Below are 23155 nucleotides of genomic sequence, written 5' to 3'. Positions count from 1 at the left end.
GTGAAATACGGATTGCATTTAAAGAGTTAATTATACCACTTATAGATAGATTATTTAGTTAAAATACTTTGACAATAATTGTTTCAATTTTATTTTTATTACAAATATGTTACTATGTGACAGCAGCTATGCAATCAGCCACTGTCACTTGCAGCGAACATGTTACAGAAGCATAGAAAATAGTTTGGAGTAACGTATGGCAGAAAAATTATAGTCTGTATTTTTGCAATAAAAATATATTACTAGTATATTCATCACAATGTGTCATTGATTTTATGGAACATTTATCCAGATTAAGGTGCACGAATTATCATTTCTTATATTAAACTCGTAATTAAGTTAATCTGTTTCAAATATGTATATTTATGTCCTAATTAGGCATATCTTTTAACAAAATAAACGCCTGTGTTGTACTAAAGACATCAACCATGGATACTTCTTTATGTTACTGAAAGACAGTACCGATGTAACGTATATGTTGTTTACCGTAATGTCGTGTATATTAAGTTATTTTAGAAAATATGGCTTCCAGGATGCAACCCTGTCAGATTCCGTTCACTAAGACTGAATGAATGAATGTTTAACGACACCCCAGCACGAAAAATACATCGGCTATTGGGTGTCAAACTATGGTAATGCAAATAAATAAAGTGATGATCAACATCAATATAAAAATTCAAGGTTTAAACAAAAACAGTGTAAAGAACTGTGCAAAAATACAAATACAAATATCACAGAATTTTACGGACACCGAATTTTACTCTAAACTTAAATTTGTGCTGTATTGGCCATTCTCAAAGAGAATGTTACACTCCTGCACCACGGTGAGGTTACAGCACGCGCAGGGGTTCACTAAGACATGTATCTATTAAAATAACAAACAATGATCTACATTCTACAAACTTTTTTTTCTTTCTATTTTTGAAATGCACAATTAGTGGAGAATGGGCCGTTAGGCAGCAAAAAGAGGTGCATTGACTTCCTACGTGTGACGTTAAATTCCTATTATAACGTCATCAAATACCTTTCATAATAATAATAATAATGATCTTTAGTTAAAGAAAGTTACACAAATAGTAGTACACTAATCTCCCTTGTAGCCTTCTGTCTATTAAGTATTAAACATTATTACTCAACATATAATGAAATAAACAATGTAATAACAAAACATAACATAATTATTCTTCATTAAATGCATCGAAACTATAAGGTAAATACCCATGATGCATACATAATTAATACAATTTTGTTTACATATACAAACAAATGTTATCACAACTTGATATAATCATAAAAAAACATAATTTAAACGTACAGATTCCTGAGTAAACATTTTACTGAACATTACCAAGAGCAAGTGTTGTTATGAATTTTTTATATTGCCTTTTAAATGAAAGTAAGGATACACTTTTTAATAGAATCTGGGATCGTATTCCATGTTTCAACACCGGAATATCTGAAGGAGTGTTTATACAATTCAGTGTTGGGTCTTGGCAATACAAGATTATTATGTGTTGCTGATCTCAGGTTATATTTATTTGAGCCTGATGATGGTATGAAATAATCACTTATATATGCAGGTGTCAGATTGTTCAACGCCTTATATACTAATGTACCTGTATGGTATGTGCACCTATAATCAAAAGGCAACCACTGTAATTCCTTAAAGAGATCTGCTGAAGGAGTTAGCAGTGGTTTACACGAAGTAACGACTGGATATCATCAAGCATTCTTATGCGATTCAGCTTGGAAAATTATTTTGCAAATTTTGCACTTACGTTTATAAGATGGACAGTGTGTAATTACTTAATTACTTCCGAGCTACCCGAATTTCACTCCAAGTTCTTAATTATTATATACTTTCTTAGCCGTTAATATACAGTGCATAGGCATTACAGACATTAAAATATAATACATATATTATTAAAAGGGGAAAACAATTTACATTGTATGGAGAGTGATGAATGCATCAACCCTGTAAGTTTACTACGGATAAACTCCTGATTCCATCAATACTGATTGGCAATTGCCCCGTTCTCCCCTGCCAGAGGGACCCTCAGGCTAAGGATTTCCTTTATAAAAAAAAAAATTTAATAATTATAAAATTAGTTCATTTTTTATTTATCATGTAATTTAATTTTTATGTTCAGGGGCCTCCGAACTTGAAGTGCCCCGGGCCCCTGCCCTGCCCCCCCCCCCCCCCCCCCCCCCCCAAGGTCTAAATCCGGCACTGCTTACTGCGTAACCTAACAACAATCAAATCAGTGTAGAACCCCAACAAATAATACGAACAAGCATTCGGAGAGTGCTGCTAAAGCAATACATGTCCCCTACCGGGCCCAATAAATGTTTAGTTAAACTCATGTCATGTCATAGTTTTTTTACGTGCACATTCAGAGCAAGCTGTTGTAGCGCACGCCTGTCGTGGGCGCAAGAGCCGGCCTTGGCCGGCTCTTCCGTCCATGACAGGAAAGGTGGGGGGAGGGGAAGGCGGGTGGGGGTGGTGGTGGTGCTATGGAATTTGAATGGAGCCGTTAATGCCAAAGAGAAAGTGGTGCGCAATTTTGTTGAGGAAATTTTGGCGCAATTTTGAACGGTCGGTCGAAAGGTAATAGTTAAAGTTGACCTGTAACAGTATATTATACGGTATTTTTTCCGATTGTCGCCCAATAGTTTATGACGTTGTCGATAGATGGCGTAACCATACAGCAGCCATTTTAAGGGAGAGAAATTCACGCCATAATAATATGTGAGGACATTGCATCTGGGTGCAATTTCAGTATTTAAGATTTTTTTGAAGGTTTTGAAAAAGCAAAACCAGTATCTCGGATAATTCAACCTTTTTAAAGATTGTACATTCATATCAAAATCGGTGGAAGTCTGTTAATGATTATAAACATCAATAATAAAGCACTTATAGTTATACACGCCACTACTAAAGCATAGCTAATAAAATAAATTAAACATACGTAAGTGTATATAATTTTGATGGCTATTAAGTGAAACTTTACTGAATGCATCCTAAAATAAAGAAACACATTTTAGTTTTGTATGTTTGTAGAAAACAGGTGGTGTACCATTTTAAAAAAGAAAGACTGACCTTAGATCTAGATGTCAATGTTTAGCTGTTACTATTATTAGCTCTGGGCCATTCCAAATGTGATCACATGGGGTTGAAGTGGGACGCAGTTTTTACTGCCAAATATTGCTCTGGGTTTATATTTCGGTGGGGGGGGGGGGGGGGGGGGGGGTTCGCACAGATAAACAACGACTTGCGTAGTGTAAAAATAACAATGTTTTTTTTTTACTACTGACAAATATAGATATTATTTTAAGATGTAATATGCACTTGAACGTCGTTTAATCCTGACCCAATATAATCGTATGCAGCGTATGAAAAATAAGGACAGGGGACTAATTCGGACATCCATAGAAATGGATTGACGTAGGGGAGGTCTAATCGTCTTGTGTTTATTTCACTAGTAGCAGACGACAATGTTTCGTGCAGCAGGTGAGTAAAATTCATTGTGAAAATTTGGAAATAAAGGGATGTTAAAAAAGTGCCTTACAGAAAATAGTACTTTTAGTTACATGGTATTTTTAATTGTTTATACTTACCGCAAACTGGCAAATTATAAACATTGCTTTATTCTTAACAATAAAAAATACTTCCGTCAACAAAAACGTCTTCATTTGACGTCATAGCTTTTTGAGGCGGGACGTAGCCCAGTGGTAAAGCGCCCGCTCGATGCGCGGTCAGTCTGGGATCGATCTCCGTCGATGGGCCCATTGGGCTATTTTTCGTTCCAGCCAGTGCACCACGACTGGCATATCAAAGGCCGTGGTATGTACTACCCTGTCTGTGGGATGGTGTATATATAAAAGATCCCTAGCTGCTAATCGAAAAGCGTATATCCCCTGAAGTGGCGACAGCGGTTTTCCTCTCTCAATATATATGTGGTCCTTAACCATATGTCTGACGCCATATAACCGTAAATAAAATGTGTTGAGTGTGTCGTTAAATAAAACATTTCCTTCCTTCATTGTTTTTCTTTGATGACGCACAATTGCTATTTTAAGATGGCGCCAAAATATATACGGCGTCATAGGTCTACCAAGACGATAAATACAAGTTATGGTGTTAAATGTACACAGGGCCTACCTATCAACTCTCACGCATTTGGCGCGAGTTTCACGCAGTTGTCACAAAGATCACGTTCTCAAGCAACGCTATTAAATTCCGGCACGGCGGAGCAGAGGGGCTAGAGAAGAATAAAAAATATTATTGGAAGTATATCTTAAGGCAGAGATGTATTTTACTTGTAGAATGCAGGAAATTTGAATTTCAAGACATCTAGTTTTCAAAATTTTACGGGGAAGCATACCCCCGAACCCTCAAGAAAGATAATTTTCTTTAAGTTTCAATTCTTTTTTTCCGTATTTTTTTTTTCGGTCCCCCCCCCCCCCCCCCTCCTCCCCCGCTAGCTACGGCCCTGTTCGGGTGTTCCGACACATCGCTCAGTGGGGTCGAAGGTAAATAAGCCGATCTCCCTTTGAAAACACCATGACACCCAAGATAAGTACACACAAAACAGAAGCATAGGTTGGGGTGGAGGGGTGGGGGAGGCAGGGGGGTCATTTGACACCGCTGAGGCTGGTTCTAAACATGACCGCGTACAGTACTTTGACGTCACTGGCCAATAAACCCGTTTATATGAAACAGCTATAAATACCGAGGTTTTTTTTTGTTTGTTTTTTATTTCCCAAATTCAAGGGCTATAACTTTGTCAAAAATAGGCAGTTCGCCATGTAACAGAAAACGGTAAAGCAATATACAGAACATTTCAGATCAATATTTGGAGGCATTGTTAAAAAAGTCCGGAAAACTATAATATATGTGGAACAGACGAACAGACAGACAGACAGACAGAAGGACGGAGACAAAATCTATAGTCCCCTCCGGTTGGACTGCTAACAACAACAACAACAAAATAAATAAATAAATAAAAATAAATAAAATGTTTTAACAAGTTGTAGTCTAGTATCAGGAAAAGAAAAAAATCTTGAAAATTCAAATTGCTTTTTTGTTTCTTCTTTTTTCTTTTTTTTGACAGCACTTTAAAATTAGGGCTTCAAAGATTCACCGAGATAAGGGGGAGGGATAACACATTTAAGGTGTCGGTCACTTGCAGTCGATCTGTCAATGAAAACTGGCAAAACGTTACAAAAATAATTACCCTTTATTTTTGTCTATGGAATAACTTGATGTGATGATGTCATCAGACTCATCATGATCAAACCTATGATGGCTTCCATTTTGGCGGGTGTCACGGGGATCCTATAATACCCGTAACTGAATGAAACACGATTGTCCAAATATCTCTCCTAACTGTATATCTATTAGATCTCTTTGTATCGGGCAGTATATACCCGCGTGGCTCGTCTCTAGGTATGAACAGAGATAAGATCTTATATAAAGTATATATATTATTATAGCACGTTTAGTTCACTAGAAAACACCACAAAAACACAATACACTTTGGAATCTGTATTGACCTACCTAATTATTTAGACAGTGAGCCTACAGGTTACTGCGTCAGATGACCGGCAGCACCGTCTAAATAATATTGGTATAATACAGTATTAAAATATTTAAAGTCACATCAATCACATCAAGGTTATACACAGAGCAGAAAATATATAATTACCAGTCCGGACGCATATTGGAACTGCACACGGCCCTCTAAAACAATTAATATCGCCACAGGCGAAAACAAAATTAAGAGCATGTTCCGTTACAGCGGGGAAAACGAAAATATTGTTTGGTGGTCAGCTAAGTCATTCTGACTAAGCAAAAACAATTGAAACTCTTTGTAATGATGTTTAAAAAAAAAAAAAAAAAAAAAAAAAAAAAAAAAAAAAATCTATTACAAATACTAATAATTTGATCTGAAGGTTTTTAAAGTAATTAGATGTATAGTGACATGTGTTCGAATCCTGAATGCGACAATATGTTAATTGTATTCAACCTTGACATACACCAATTACAAAGGATTAACACATTTTATTTATTATAATGAAAATTGGTAGAATATTACAGCAGTTAAAGCCTTTACAGGTGTGAATGGTTGAATTTGATGTAACACAATCATAATCAAATCCAAGATGGCATCCATTTTGGAAGGAAAAACGAAAATATTGTTTCCTAGTTATTCTATCAAAAACATTTGAAACTGACTGTACTGAAATTTTATTTATTTACAATACAGATCCTAACACGGTGTTCTCATTTTCTATGGTAATTAGATATGTAGTGACATAAGTTCAAATCCTGAAGATGTAGGCCTAAATTTGCTTTCATATTAGGCCTACTTTCTTTCAATCTTCGTGCACCAATTATAAAATGTTAAGACATTTTATTTTGTAGTCTCTTTTGATCTTTCTTTGACAAAGAAAACTTACACAAGTGGTTACTCTTTATTGATATCTATGGGTAAATTTGTTATATCATCAAGATCAAATCCAAGATGGCAGCCGTTCGTAGCTAACGTCATTCTAATTCATCAGAACCTTTGAAACTGCTTGAAATGAACTTTTATTTATCTCAATTACAGATGCTAAAAATTTATTATGAATTTCAGAGGGTAATCAGTGTTCGAGATTAACGGTATCCCGATATCCCGGGGATATCAGAATTTAATTTTGGATACCAGACTTCAATAACCCAGTATCCCACCAGGATACTAATGTAATGTAACATTGTTGTTGGGGTTTTTTAATCCTGTGTTTTCATTTTTCGCTGAAACAATGAACGTCGGTCATTTACTGAAGTTAGGTAACAGTATTTTCGAGCTCGTATCCAGTCTAATGCTATGCCGTAAAAATATCTCCCCCGGTTCATACCCAGTCTAATGCTACACTGGAGCAATAGCGAGGTAGCAATAGACTGGGAGCCGCTAAGTCGCTATTGTTTGTTTTTGGATGTTTCCTCCCTTCAAATTGTATTTGAGATATTGATTCCACATATGTAGGAAATTGATACAGGTAGGTTTATCATTAGTAATGTCGGAAACAGTTATAGATTACTGCTAAATATTAATTTATGTCATTATTAAGCAAAAATAGATGCAGCAAATCTTTCTGCAGATTCTGTTTGATTGCCAATTTCACAAATTCCACGATTTCGATTGCGGCGTAGCAATAGACTGGGAACGAGAACAGTGTCGTCCAAGTTTGTTACGATGTTATTTATGAATTTCATTTAAGTGGGATACTAAATTCTCAGGTGGGATACCAGATTTTGAAATGTTAGTATCCAACTGGGATACTGGCCAAAGTTTTTAATCTCGAACACTGGTAATTGCATAGGCATCAGAAGATGACAGCAATTTGGGGCAGGGAAAGGGCAAACTGTATAATAATCTGATTGTTAATTGGGATTCAATGCATTATCTTCAGAGTTGGAGGTGGGGGTTGTACTCACGATCCACACTTTCGACATCTTTTAATTATTTTCAACCGTTTCATGCAACAATTGTTCTTGGCGATCACTGCAAGTGTTTTGATAAATCATTCGTTGACACGATCCAATGAGGTATACAGGTTCGTACCAGAATGGTTGGGACTTTGGCTTTTACACCTGAAACTCCAGTGTGTGTCCATGTCCGCTACTGTCAACAAGAGTATGGAATGCCCATATTATTCAGGTGGATCAAACGCACCGTGTCCAGTTTAATCCACCGAATAGTTTGAAGAATTAAAATTCTTGATGGGTACCATTGAAGGCTTTCGCTATTGTTCCAAGATGTTTAATAGTACAATCAATGTCTGGTAGTTGCAATAGCGAACTGTCGTCAGGGTCAGTACATTACACTTTTCGTCTTCTAACAGCCAAGAAAATAAAAAATATATATTAGTTATACTTGGAATGCCATTAGAGCTGCATATAATGTGTCAGCTCTCTCATTTGAAACTAAAAAAGAATGATTATAATATGATAAGCGTTGTCCAGTAGTGCACATCCCACATATATATAACAAATACAGGGTGGCTCAGGGATAACTTCCCACTCCCACGTAAGTTAACGCCCCATCCTTATATATGGTACACAGTGTAAAATCAATGTACCCACAATTCTGAAACTAAACATAGAATGTGTATCATATGTTGAATAGGTGTTTAGAGGTGCACATACAACCCACATATATCAAACACGGTGGCTCACGCGCAACTTCCAAGATAATGCCCCGTCAAAATATATGGTACACAGTATAACTACACCACATTCGTTTATAGACATACAATTCTGGAACTAAACATAGAATGTTTATGAAATTCTACAGATCCGCCGTCTAGTGCATGTTCTATGTTAAATGTGAAGAGGCTAGGGTGGGGGAAGACTCTTTACTAACGTGACGCCCCGTTATAGGTCGAAAATCTCAGTTCAGCTCAACTCCAGTATATACTGCATAACAATAGTATATTTAATAAAATGCATTTACTGATTTATTGACAATGGAAAATATTTTTTGTAGAAATAATCATTGTCATAATTATATTACTACTAATCAGGGCCCGGTAACACCAAGCACTCGTAACACTTAGTCAGACGTACGCCACACATTATGCATGGTGTACGTCTGACGTAAGCGTTACGAGTGCTGCTTTTAGTCAGTAAATATTTGAACTTCGACACGGAACTTTCTGTTTTGGTACAGCGGAAACTATAGCTATGCACCGTCCCATATATTATATATTACAATGATGTCATTCATTGTCAGGATATTTACAGTGGTATTGTCAACCAAAAAGACCATTGAGAAAGGATAAAATAATAATAGCGACACACTCCATTTCACATTGCCGATTACCTACTCAGCACCTGCTAATAACGATTATACGACTTTGGATAAATGAATAAGGACTACACATATAATGAGAAAGGAAACTCGATGTCGCCACGATAGAGGCTACTCTTCGATTAGCAACAAGGGATCTTTTATGTGTACCAACAGAGCGACAGGATAATTTCTCTCTCTCTCTCTCTCTCTCTCTCTCTCTCTCTCTCTCTCTCTCTCTCTCTCCCCTCCCCCCCCCCCCCCCCCCCCCCTGGAGCGGAACATAGTCCAGTGGTAAAAACTATCGGGTAATACGCAGTCGGTCTGATGGATGCTCGTCGTGGAAATCGTATGGAACATAATATAATGTTTAAAGAGACATTCCCGAGTTTGCAGCATTGTAAGATGTTTCCGACTAATAAAATATTTCTACGATTAAACTTACATATTAAATGTATCTTCTTGTTTAGAATATCAGTGTCAGTATATTTGTCACGGGGATCCTATAATACCCGTAACTGAATGAAACACGATTATCAAAATATCTCACCTAACTGTATATCTATTAGATCTCTCTGTTACGGGCGGTTATACCCTAGTGGCTCGTCTCTAGGTATGATCAGAGATACAATCTTATATCGTATTTATATGTATAATATAGCACGTTTAGTTGACTAGAAAACACAACAAAAACACAATACACTTTGGAATTTGTATTAACCTATGCTGACAAATGTACTGCCGCAGTAGTTAATTAACAACAACAAATAATAACAATCCAGAACTGATCACTTAATTAGTTAATCTCTAGGTGTCTAGTTTACACAATATTATAATCACTTCACCGTGACACAACACCCACACGTGTGATAATTGAGAAACGCTTCCAGGGGAACTTAATTAATAAAGGAATTACAACTCTATTCCTAACTGGAAGCCTTCCAATATGTTTCTCCCTGATATCTCCAAAACCCTAGCTATTTATTATAAAATCCCAGTATCGCCTGGGGGTACATCGTGGCACCGAATACCTACAAGTGATATTTCCACAGCGACAAAGACGACAATTTTCCTTAGATGGCAAGACTTGCTGACGCCTAGTCGCCAAAATCACGGTTGTAAAAACCGCACTCGCGGAGGTATTACGTAACTACTGGCTACATGGCCTCCGCACATGGGCTGGGTGTGTATTAAAAAAGCTCGACGACCGTCGCGCAGAGGTATCACATAACAAAGTGCCCACCTGGGCTTAAGTGCATATTGGAGCTGCACACGGCCCTCTAAAACAATTAATATTGCCACAGGCGAAAACAAAATTAAGAGCATGTTCCGTCACAATATTCAGTGGGGTTTTTTTTGTGCTGGGGTGTCGTTAACCATTCATTCATTCATTCATTCAATGTGTTTCTGGTCGTCTTAATATTTGTAAGACGCCCAAACTAGATTTTGTCTTCAAATAATTTCGTAAGTACGAAACAATATTTTTTTTAGGAAATAAAATGAAATTTAACCTAGTACAAATATTAGAACGATCAGAAACACGTTTAATATACAGCCATTAATATTTTATGCAGAAAAATATATTTGATATGTAATTACAGTCGTCAAAAAGTCTGTGTTAGTCGATAACATCTTTAAAAATTGCAACAAGCTCAGGAATGTCCCTTTAACATCCTAACATGTGAAATACAAACAATTACCTAAAACCAAATAGTTTCAGATCTCCAGGATTTATGTTTATAGCAAGTGATCGGGCACAGTACTGTTTGCTACCTTTTCAATGCGTCAATGATTCAACTTTATTATGGTTCCAATATAGATTATTTCAAAGAATTTTAGCTACTAATACATTTTTACATATGATTCGTTACGTCAATTCGAATATGTGCAATTTATGTAGTAATTATCCTGAAACCATATCATATTTATTCGTAGAGTGCAATGAGACCAACAACTTATGGGATATTAACTAAGACAGGGAATAGAATCACTTTTAATAAAAATAATATCATGTTTGGTTTCATAAATAATGAAAAAGATAACTTTCTTAATTGGCTAATTATTAATATAAAATACCTTTTCACTGTACAATAATATAAAAATGTTTTTTTGTGTTGAAAACACTGCCATTAAAATATATAATGCAAAAAAATATTGAAATAGAAAGATATATTTTACTTAAAAGTTTCATTATGAAAAATTTAATACCGAAAGGCCCCATGGGTCAATCTCATTAATGACTGATATAGATACAATTTATATATACAGTAGACTCTGTCTAAACCGGATTCTGTGTAATCCGGATCTCTGCGTAAACCGGTCCATTTCTAAAGCCCCTTTCAGCTATCGTTTATCTCTTAGGTATAAATCTCTGCCTAATCCGTATTCTGTCAACTCCGGACTGCGAATAAAAAATCAAGAACAAAAGAACCATTCATGTATCAATTACCTTTGTCTACACCGGACTGGGATTTGACTGAACGACGGGCTGCTTAATTAGATAAACAATGATCGTCAATTGCCAAGTAATCAGGACGCCGTCGCAAGATCAAATACAAAATGTAATCGCACTCGTGTGAAGTTTACTCTGATTGCGGTGGGCCGTTAGATCAATCGGATTAATATTAGTGTGATTTCACACTTATGAATTCGGCGAGTTTTACTTGTCAACCTAACGCATGTCTAAATAGGTGCGAGTCGCTCGTATATTTTGTGTTGTCTTATTTCATTTATAATGGCGGAGCGACCCCCAAAACGGCAACGTATCGAACTTTCGTTAGAAACTAAAGTCAAATTAATACAAAAATTAGTCAAAACAGAAAGATTTAGCACAATTGTTTTAATTCGTACGTACGAATAAATAATGTTTTAGGAAATAAAATGAAATTTAACCTAGTACAAATATTAGAACGACCAGGAACACGTTTAATATGCAGCCACTAATATTTTATGCAGAAAAATATATTTAATACGTAATTAATCGTTAAAAAATCTCTGTTAGTCTATAACATCTTAAAAATTGCAGGAAACTTAGGAATGTCCCTTTAAGTATATTTTTTATGTCTGTGAAATAATCGATTGCAAGTCTGGGTCTGTGTTTCCCAACCAGCCATGGGTTCAAATGTCATTGTTGTTCGCGAGTTGTCGATCATTCAAGAACCATAACTCTTGATGAACTCTGTCTAAACCGGTCCTCTATGTATATATATATATATATATATATATATATATATATATATATATATATATATATATATATATGTATATATAGGTATGTATATATATATACAGATACATGTAGCAATTTGTATTAAAACTGATGTAGTGTTTTGCCTGTTTTGAGATACGTAGCAGGGTTTCAGGTTTTATATAATTCAAAATAACTTCTTTTTTCGATACACGACTTCGCGTCTTTGTGTTCTGCATTAAAAATATCATGGTTACAAAAGCTTATTAATCTCAGTAAGCATTCTGCGTGGAAGAGCTTTCTAATAGATGACTTGGAGAGTCTGGGAGGAGATAAAGTTACGTATTTGTGTAAAGAAGGATATGTTAAAATAATGTCAAAATTTAATGATTTCTGGCAAGATATGTTTTTGAGCTGTGCTCATTTCCAACCAATTAACACCACAACACCAGAAGACATTTTATGACAGCCACTTTGGTATAATCCAAATAATTGAGATAAGTAATAGATTTGTGTTTTATAAAACATGACGTATTTTTCATTAACGATTTGATCGATGATGAGGGAACATTCATTTCACATGACACGTTTTGCAGAAAATATGCAGTACTATAGGCTACTGGATTCAATACCAAAAGTAACAAAGGTATTTTATAAATTAACTCTTGCAAAAATTCACATGGATGCAAAACCTATCATTTTACAACAAGAATGGGAAAAAAATTACAAATAGAAATTATTGATGAAAATTGGGAAAGCATATACAATATTCCTTTCAAAATAACCGACTACTCAAAACTACCTCTTCAGTTTAAAATAAATCAAAGAATATAGTATATAAATAGTACATTGATGCAGTGTAATTTATACGAAACAGAACAAAATACTTATTCTGAAAACACAAAAGAGACATTAATTCATCTATTTGCTGAATGTCAGAATGTCCGAACTGTTTGGTATGAGTTCTTTGAGGTACTGAAAAAAAAATGTAACATAATTATACCATTCAAGACTGAAACCCTTTTGTTAGGTTTTTTTAAAATTAATTTTCCAAAATCTGATATCATAAATTTGTGTTTAATACTAATAAAACAAGATATCCATATATGTAAAATTAAAAAGGTATTACCAGTTCCAAAAACATGTTTAGAACATATTAAGTCGTATAAACACATATAACTGTATTCATTATATATATTTGTACTCTCCACCAAAGTCTTCAAGAATAAGAAAATATTGGTCAAGCTTCACAGTCATAAGTTACCAGCCACCGTAAAGAAAAAAGAAAAATGAAAATTGAAAAAATACTAACTTTTTTTCTTATGACATTTATCTCGGTCAAGTATTCTTCTTCATGTTCGTCCTTCTGATTCTATTCCCTCTTCTTCGCTATTTTATCAGTTATTGTTTAAATCTCGGATCATAAAAGTATATCTTTGTTCATGTCCAACTGCCAATGTGTTCTCAATAATTTGTTTTAGTTTGTTCGTTCCTGTAAGTCGGTGTGTTCTGCTTGTATATGTTGACCCTATGCATGTGAATGCATGGGTAGAATTTGAGTCTGAATCAGTTTCTGTTAGCTTTGTTATTACTGAACGTTTTTTTGTTGTTGTTCCTAACATCGACACTGTTATATGATCTGGGACAATAATTTTATTTTATTTTTTTAAATAAAATAAAAGATATATAATATTTACTGTGCACGAAAACAACAACAAAAGACGTGGTGCCACAATGTCCTTGCCGAAACAAATCAATCTAATTAAAAATGTGGATCTAACACCAGCCAGTTGGAGCTCATGTCCACCAATCAAAACCTTACTTGCAGAATCCTGCCAGTGATTTAAAAATAATTTGAAAACATTCCGAATTATCCTGAGGCTATACGATGTTTCATGTGAATTATAAATAAATATTTTTTAATGTAAAATTGAAGACTGATAACTCATCCCGTACGTATTGGTATGGTTCGCTGTACTGCGGCCACTAAGATAGACTCGCCCGATATTTTTAGAATTTGTATGCTCCCAAATAATGTTATAAAAGGCCATGCCATCCACCCAATCATTTTTTTTTTTTAAATATAACATTTTATAAAATCATACATACGTACATATAGACATACATAGTGTGGGTTGTCCCGCAATATGGGTGTTGGCCTCCCCAATATAAACTCCTGGCCACGCCATTGATTTATGTCCCTTGTAAAATATGACTGAAGACACATTAAAGGGACATTCCTGAGTTTGCTGCAATGTTTAACATGTTATCGACTAACAGAGACTTTTTAACGATTGTAATTAAATATCAAATATATTTTCCTGCATAAAATATTAGTGGCTGTATATTAAACATGTTTCTGATCGTTCTAATATTTGTATTGGGTTAAATTTCGTTTTATTTCCTAAAATATATTTTTTCGTAAGTACGAAATTATTTGAAGACGAAATCTCGTTTGGGCTTCTTACAAATATTAAGACGACCAGAAACACATTGAATATACAGACACTGATATTCTAAACAAGAAAATATATTTAACATTTAAGTTTAATCGTAGAAATATTTTATTAGTCAGAAACATCTTACAATGCAGCAAACTCGGGAATGTCCCTTTAATGAATGTTTGTGTTGGATAGGTGTTCAGTGCTGCTAAATTATTTTTCGTCTGATGTTAGCAATTTTTTTAAAAGATAAGAGTTATTTGTATCAACGTCTAAACGTAATGGAAGACGCGGATGTAAGACACTAACGAAAACATGCTAAGTGACAGCAGATCGAAGGAGTGCTCAAGATCTTGTCATCGTGTGTTAAATCCTGGTTGCCCATAACAGCGTACATAAATCGTCTGATTTAACACTAACCAATGGACAGTACGCTTGTTGTATTAGAATCGTCTTCTGATAGTACTGATACATACTGATCGTCTGTCTATAATACCAAACTATTGTAATCGGCGTGTCCACTCTCGTTCTTTCGTTCGTTTCTTAGACCACACATTCATTCATTCATTCTTTCGCTTATTCATTGATGTTTGAAGGACGCATGGAAGTTTAATATATTTTAAATAAATGAAGTTACTATATATTAATAAAAGTATTATTAATAGTTTGATTCTTCCCTTTCTTTATTCTTTTCTTCCTTCATATCATACTAAGTCTGTTCATGTTTCTATCAACAAATATATTATATGTGTCTGTCTGTCTGTCTATCCGTTTGTCTGTATGTCTATCCGTTTGTCTGTATGTCTAAATGGTTATTTTTATTACACAGAATAAACGGAGTACCTGCCTGTGCTAATGAAAAGCTATTGACCACAATTTTGCGAGACGAGTTAATTTCTCTGGTTACATCGTCAGTGATCGGTCGGCCATTGAGAACATCATCACCCGGCACCACTACCTTAACACATCCGCCGAGACGGCAGCAGCGTGCATCAAAGCTGGCTGCAACCTCGAGTTGTCGTCCAATGCCTCGGATCCTGTGTACTACTCAATGCGTAAATTTACTAGCATACTAGAATAATCTATTGTTAACAACATAAACAATTTAAATTATCTGAACTGAATATGTTAAAATACCTCAGGGCGAAACGCTCACCGGTTATTGGGTATCAAACAAAGGTAAATGATGATAAACACAAACATTAATATATATATATATATATATATATATATATATATATATATATATATATATATATATCAATAAAACAGTGTGTAAACAACTGTTAAAGAGTAAATAAATTGCAATGTAAACAGCTGCGAAAGAGTCTCATTCATGATCGACCCAATGACATACATCAACATAACATACATCTGGTATTTGATAACTGTTTTTCCTATGTACAGTTGATGTTACAAGATGTCTTTTTCCTATGTACAATGATGTAAGATGACTGTTTTTCCTATGTACAGTTGATGTAAGAGGACTGTTTTTTCTATGTATAATTCATGTAAGATGACTGTTTTTCCTATGTACAGTTGATGTAAGATGACTGTTTTTCCTATGTACAGTTGATGTAAGAGGACTGTTTTTTCTATGTATAATTCATGTAAGATGACTGTTTTTCTGTGTGCAGTGATGTAAGATGACTGTTTTTCCTATGTACAGTTGATGTAAGATGACTGTTTTTCCTATGTACAGTTAATGTACGATGACTGTTTTTCCTATGTATAATTCATGTAAGATAACTGTTTTTCCTATGTACAGTTGATGTAAGATGACTGTTATTTCTATGTACAGTTGATGTAAGATGACCGTTTTTCCTATGTACAATTGATGTAAGATGACTGTTTTTCCTTGTTTAGTTGATGTTAGATGACTGTTATTTCTATGTACGGATGATGTAAGATGACTGTTTTTCCTATGTACAGTTGATGTAAGATGACTGTTTTTCCTTGTTTATTTGATGTTAGATGACTGTTATTTCTATGTACAGTTGATGTAAGATGACTGTTATTTCTATGTACAGTTGATGTAAGATGACCGTTTTTCCTATGTACAATTGATGTAAGATGGCTGTTTTTCCTTGTTTAGTTGATGTTAGATGACTGTTATTTCTATGTACGGATGATGTAAGATGACTGTTTTTCCTATGTACAGTTGATGTAAGATGACTGTTTTTCCTTGTTTATTTGATGTAAGATGACTGTTATTTCTATGTACAGTTGATGTTACAATATGTATTTTCCCTATGTACAGCGATGTAAGATGACTGTTTTTCCTATGTACAGTGATATAAGATGATTGTTTTTCCTATGTACAGTTGATGTAAGATGACTGTTATTTCTATGTACAGTTGATGTCACAATATGTCTTTTTCCTATGTACCGTACAGTGATGTAAGATGACTATTTTCCCTATGTACAATGATGTAAGATGACTGTTTTAACTATGTATAGTTGATGTAAGATGACTGTTTTTCCTATGTATAATTCATGTAAGATGACTGTTTTTCCTATGTACAGTTGATGTAAGATGACTGTTTTTCCTATGTATAATTCATGTAAGATGACTGTTTTTCCTATGTACAGTTGATGTAAGATGACTGTTTTTCCTATGTACAATGCCTGTGAGATGACTGTTTTTCCTGTTTACAGTTGATGTGTGATGATTGTTTTTCCCGTGTACAGTTGACGCCATCAAACAAGGTTTCCTACTGAAGACGTAGTTCGAGATCGCGTCAAACCGCCGTTCTACACGAGGATGAGGCTGGGGGAGTTGGATCCACCCGACGACAATCCATACACCAAACTGGATCTGCCAGTCGTACAGTCGTATTCTCTTAAAGCAGCCATGCAGTCATTTGTCTTACTGCAAATCAAGAATGGGTTTCTTCCACTCAAGAAAACAGTGTATGACAAAATAGCTGTGAGTGTCACAACTGGTCTAAATATAGAAATTTATTGGACATATTTTTGGCAGATTAACATCTTAAGTTGGACGGTAGTTACGGGCAGACAAGCAAATGTGTGTATGTGTATGTGTATGTGTATGTGTATGTGTATGTGTATGTGTGTGTATATATATATATATATACACACACACACATCATTGTTAAAAGCTATTAGTCCCAATGCTTAAGTTATAATATGGTGTAACATACTTTCATTCACTAATTTTAAATTGTTGAAGTGCTATATGCAGTTACGTTTAAACACCAACCGTAGCTGTTTCGTAACCAAAGGGTGATGTCAGTGGTTAGTTGTTGAGAAAGGAATTGGTATCTGACCGTATACCTCCACTTTGAACTGATAACTCATTTTGGCATCACCGAATTCGATTAATTTTAAATTGTTGAAATGCTTTTATACAGTTACGTTTAAACACCAACCTGAGCTCTTTGGTAACCAAGGCTGATGTCAGTGGTTAGGTGTTGAGAAAGGAATTGATATCTGACTTTATACCTCCACTTTGAACTGACAACTCACTTTAGCATCACCGAATTCGATTAATGAATTCGATATACAATGTATCTTTATTTTTAAAAAGGTTTCGTATACATTTGTACCACAGATTATTGGTCCAATGGCTAATAACAGTGAACAGCTCTTTGGAGACTACACCCCGACTATCGATCCAGCGGTGACGACCGACGCCTTTACAATGACTGAGTGAACTTGGCAGAGACGTCAACTTCGCTGCTAGTTGTAACTCTAATGGTTGCTCCCGATACGACGCAAGTAGTATTCAGAAGGCAGTTACTGGAGTTGATGTCGTATTTGCGTGTCTTGGAACAGGTATGTCCCCTATGTGCAAAATTCAGATGTGTAACGATGCATGGTGACATTTTATGTTTGTTTTTCATAAATGCACATACATTTGCATTTTATGAACAATAATTCATCCTTAAAGACTACAAGCTAGTGTCCAGACCACGACTGGAACATATAATTACTAGAATGATTCGACTATCTTGCCATACGTTCGCATCTTTGAATTATGGTGTATTATAAGCGTCATAAACACAATCCGAGTTTATTATGGCACAACAAAAACTAATATACTCTATTCTTAAATTAGAGGTACGAGTGTTGACGGAATGGAATGTTAATGTTTTCGGTTGTCTCCGATAAATTAAATTACCCAGTTGGAATTGAAAATGAAAAAAAAAGGATATGATGTTGGAAATGGTGTGTGCTTCACAGTCGCTTTGAACCGTCTCTCTCTCTATCTATCTCTCTCTCTCTCTCTCTCTCTCTCTCTCTCTCTCTCTCTATCTATCTATCTCTATCTATCTCTCTCTCTCTCTCTCTCTCTCTCTCTCTCTCTCTCTCTCTCTCTCTCTCTCTCTCTCTCTCTCTCTCTCTCTCTCTCTCTCTCTCTCTCTCTCTCTCTCTCTCTCTGTGTGGTAATATATCAATTTTAGGTCACAGATAAATACTAGAGTGAAACCGTTAGTTAATTATGCTACATATAGATATGTATTTATATTTTGTAAACATGTTTGTGTCTTTTATTAAAACATATTAAAATATTGAAGGTCAAATTCTGGAAGCAGAGGCACACGATCGAGCTGATCTGGAATTTCCAGGAAAACAATTTAAAGTTATTCAAGACGCTGTCAAATACGGTAAATAAATAAATAAATAAATAAATAAATAAATAAATAAATAACATTTACAAAATAAATAGGCAAAGTACACGACAATGCATGATTGATAGTAGCAATTACGACGGTGTCAAAACGTCCGTTTGACTTTGCCTTGTGATCAGATACGATTTTTAATTGCAGTAACTGTTTTGCCGTTTATGTTGTACCAAACTGGTTTCTGTGTTTTCAAATGGCCTCCGATTACAGTTATCTTCCCATTTGATTGTCCAGAAATTTGTCCGCGCAAGTAGTCTGCTGTTTGACTGTGATTATTTCATGGCAGACAGCTATGAAGTGGCAACTATTTTACTGAAGTTGACAGGGGAGCGCATGTAGTTTGTAAGCATGTGTAACTTGTCGACATTGAAGACTTGTTTCCGGTAATTCTGGCCCATGCAAAAGTAGTGGATTTTTGTGTAAAATGGGTGTACTCTGGCCAGGTTTAGTGGGTGTGTTTGTTTAAACCAGTATCCTGGGAGAAAGAGCTGGACAACAGGGGTTATCCTTTCCAGGGTATATGTCCCCCAGGCAGGCAAAGGTACATACAAAAATCCATGGGCCTGCTGATATTAATAAAAAATGTTATAGCCACTAAGGCTATATATAAACATATAGTGTAATTAATTGTAGGCCTAGTCTGTGGCCAAATACAGAATGTTTATGAGTTCTCTCCCATGGAACATCTCTGGTTGTCTTATTAAAGTGGACTTCTCACCACAGGTAAAGGAGCACCACTGGTCGTGTTTCTGTTCAACGCCGGACCTCTGAACTTAACTTGGGCCTACAACAACAACGACGACGTGAGCGCCATGTTTAAAGTGTTCTTCTCGGCTCAGGCGACTGGCGAGGCGATGAGGAGAATTCTCATCAACCAACAAGATGGCAACGTCCCGGCCGCCGGAAGACTTCCCAACACGTGGCCCAAATACATCGATGACGTCAGTACTGGGTTTTGTTTTATGTATTACTTCTTTATTTGTTATGTACAATTAAAATAGTTTAACGAGTTATTGTTCGCCTCTAGTAACGAAAATGTTTTTGTTGTTGTTGTTGTTGTTTTATCATGAAACAACAGTCTCGTTATCCATTTCAATTTATTCTGGGGTTTATGTACTGTGAATGCCCTTTTGGTTTAGGAGTGCCATATTTATCTCTACCTGATGAAGACTCCTTAATGCTGTACACGCGTGTCCTGATTATCGCTATCCGCTACGCATGGAACCAATGAATAGACTCAAATCATACACGTTTTTCAAGCAGGAGGGCGGGATGTAGCTCAGACTGTAGAGCATTCTCCTGGAGTGATTAGACCGTAGGGTCGGCCTTCCTCGGAGGACCCATTGGGTTTTTTTCTGTCCCAACAAGTGCCACACGGCTGGTATGTCAAAGGCCGTGATATGTGCAGTCCTGTCTGTGTGAAAATGACTATAAAAGATCCCTTGCCACTCCGAAGATCCTTTACTGGACAAGAAGACTAAGGGCCGAATTTACGAAGTGTAAGAAATAAATAGGCTTTGTAAAGTCGGCCCTAAATGTTACAACTGCCAGATGTTTGACATCCAAACGCCATTATTAAGTAATCTAATGATGTCGTTAAACTAACAAACTTTAACGTTTTAACTATCAAGCATTCTTCTCGATTATGAACTACGATGGTATGAGACATGTTTAAAATAAATTCATTAGAATGAAAGTTTGCTCGTTAGCGTCTTTTTTTTAGGAACATATTGTTGTTATTATATATGTGTACAAATGCACATTGTCATTTGTATGAATTATTTTTGTAATTATTTGTGTTGTATATTTTTATTACTTCAATTCATTGTCATCATGCCAAAATTAACGTTACAGCTTTATAAATAAGTTTTGTTCCCTTGGACTAAATCACATCGAGTTCTTTTTCAGTCATATCGAATCCTCGTCGTCATCATCATCATCATCATCATCATCATCATCATCATCATCATCATCATTTTATTATTTATAAACAATTTTTTTTATATATATACGATTGTATATTATTTAATAAACAAAACCACATACTGTACTGATATAACCGTAGTAGATGACAAAACTATTTTAACGAAACCCATTTGGTTTTTTTTGGTACTCCATACATTGATACAGGTACCTCCTATGACAGACTACACGATGGAAGGAAGGACGTATCGTTATTTTAAAGGAGAGGTCTACTTCCCATTTCGGTTCGGCTTGTCGTATATATCCTTTGAATACTCGAGGATGTTCATCCCTCGTTTCATGAATACAGGGCAGAATATTTCTGGGTCAATCATGATTCACAATTGTGGGATATATGACGCTGATGAGATGAGGAAACATGTAATTGTTAACAACTGTTTCAGGTGAAAGTCATACGACACTCGTGAGAATTAGTCATTTGGTTTTAAATATGCTAATGTTATGGAGGATCACGGATTCTATAGACTACAGCACACACTTGAATTTAGTGCTTTCAGCGAATGGAACGTCATAAACGTATCTTGATTCAGTAAAATACAGGGATACGAATTTAGTTCTATGAAAAAAGAGTACCTCTTTTCTTTATTTTATTATGTTGGTGTCTGAACAGACTTGACAGTATGATTATGGAATATTGGAAGGGTAACATTGCCTCTTGATTTTAGCATATCAAACTGACAGATGCATATCTGCTTAGGCACAGGCAAGACCATTGTTTACTATGCCTGTGGTACATATATTTAACGAGAGTAGCCTCCCCTCCATTAGCCCATGTGCTTAGGAGTCTGGATAATTGAAATTGCAGGTGGCGAAGTATCAATTTTATTTCCTTAAATCCTGTCACAGAGGCTGTTCTCTTCATGTCAGGTAGTATATAGCACCTACTGTTAATAATTTAGTCAGTGCTTGGCTTTATATTTGTATTGTCACCAATGTATAATCAATAGTGTCAGATACCTACACATCACGTATTATTATATTGTAGGTAGTCCAGGTCTACATCTGGTGGTACAACGCATCTGTGCCTGTTCCCCAGTTACAACTGGTTTAAGTCGATCGAGTCAGAATTACCAGAGGGAAATCTGTCGATGTAGAGTTTACCATCCCAGCTGAGAGACTGGCGGTAAGGCACGATGGAACGGGATGGGTCATAGAAGAAGGTATGTAACGAACTTGATGTGGATGTTTAGGTAGTAGTAGTAGTAACAAAAATATCAATTTGATTCTTTTCATATATAGTTTATTTCATTTAATAATTTCAATGCATACAGAAAACACAACTTTCATACTAGAAGGTTACTTGTAAATATAGGCTTCATGCGCGGTCAGTTTGGGATCGATCCCCGTCGGTGGGCCCATTGGGCTATTTCTCGTCCCAGCCAGTGCTCCCGATTGGCCGTGTTATGTGCTATCCTGTCTTTGGGATGGTACATATAAAACATCTTTTGCTACTAATGGAAAAATTTAGCGGGTGCTTTAGTGATGTCGTTAAACAAATATTTTTTTTATAATAATCATTTTATTTTTGATAAAACATTTTAGGTTCCTATGGAATCTCAGGCGGTGGACAACAACCCAACCAGACGGTGAAAGTCAGTTCTAACGTACTTATCGGAGAGTTCCAAGTGGTTGGAACAGCCATCTTGGGAATGTCCTAAAATGTGGACGAAACCTGTTCAGATGAAGTCCTTCAAAAGCGAGTAGCGAAAGGCCATGAAATCACTTTGTTAACGTCTGGAAAAACATGTAAATATTTTGATTAGGTAACTAAATCAGATGCTAATCAGATTACTTTGGTTTTTGTCTACATGAAGTGTTGAAGGGTTGTGAACAACATGTGCATCCAGCTTCTGAGCCTGTGTTAATAAAACATTTAGAGTCCAGACTCAATCTCTAAAGACGTCACACGCATACAATTTGTATGGCGTTGTCATGCCATGTCATGCTACTAGAGTCTCGAGTCTAGACTCTAAAAGGTTTATAAGCACAAGGCCAGGTATCAAAGCATGCAGCAATAGTGTTCCTTTTGGGTTGTGAAAGAATGTAGCTTGAACGAAA

At 35.7% G+C, this 23155-nt stretch overlaps 1 pseudogene; it reads left to right on the top strand.

Annotated features, from left to right (window-relative positions):
* Positions 1 to 11571: 11571 nt before the first annotated feature.
* LOC121369976 lies at positions 11572 to 22848 on the top strand (annotated as a pseudogene).
* The last annotated feature ends 307 nt before the right edge of the window (positions 22849 to 23155 follow it).

This window comes from Gigantopelta aegis, chromosome 4 (assembly GCF_016097555.1).
Source record: "Gigantopelta aegis isolate Gae_Host chromosome 4, Gae_host_genome, whole genome shotgun sequence".
NCBI classification, from domain to species: Eukaryota; Metazoa; Mollusca; class Gastropoda; order Neomphalida; family Peltospiridae; genus Gigantopelta; species Gigantopelta aegis.
The sequence above is the reverse complement of the archived record's forward strand: the minus strand, read 5'-3'. Positions and strand labels throughout refer to the sequence as shown.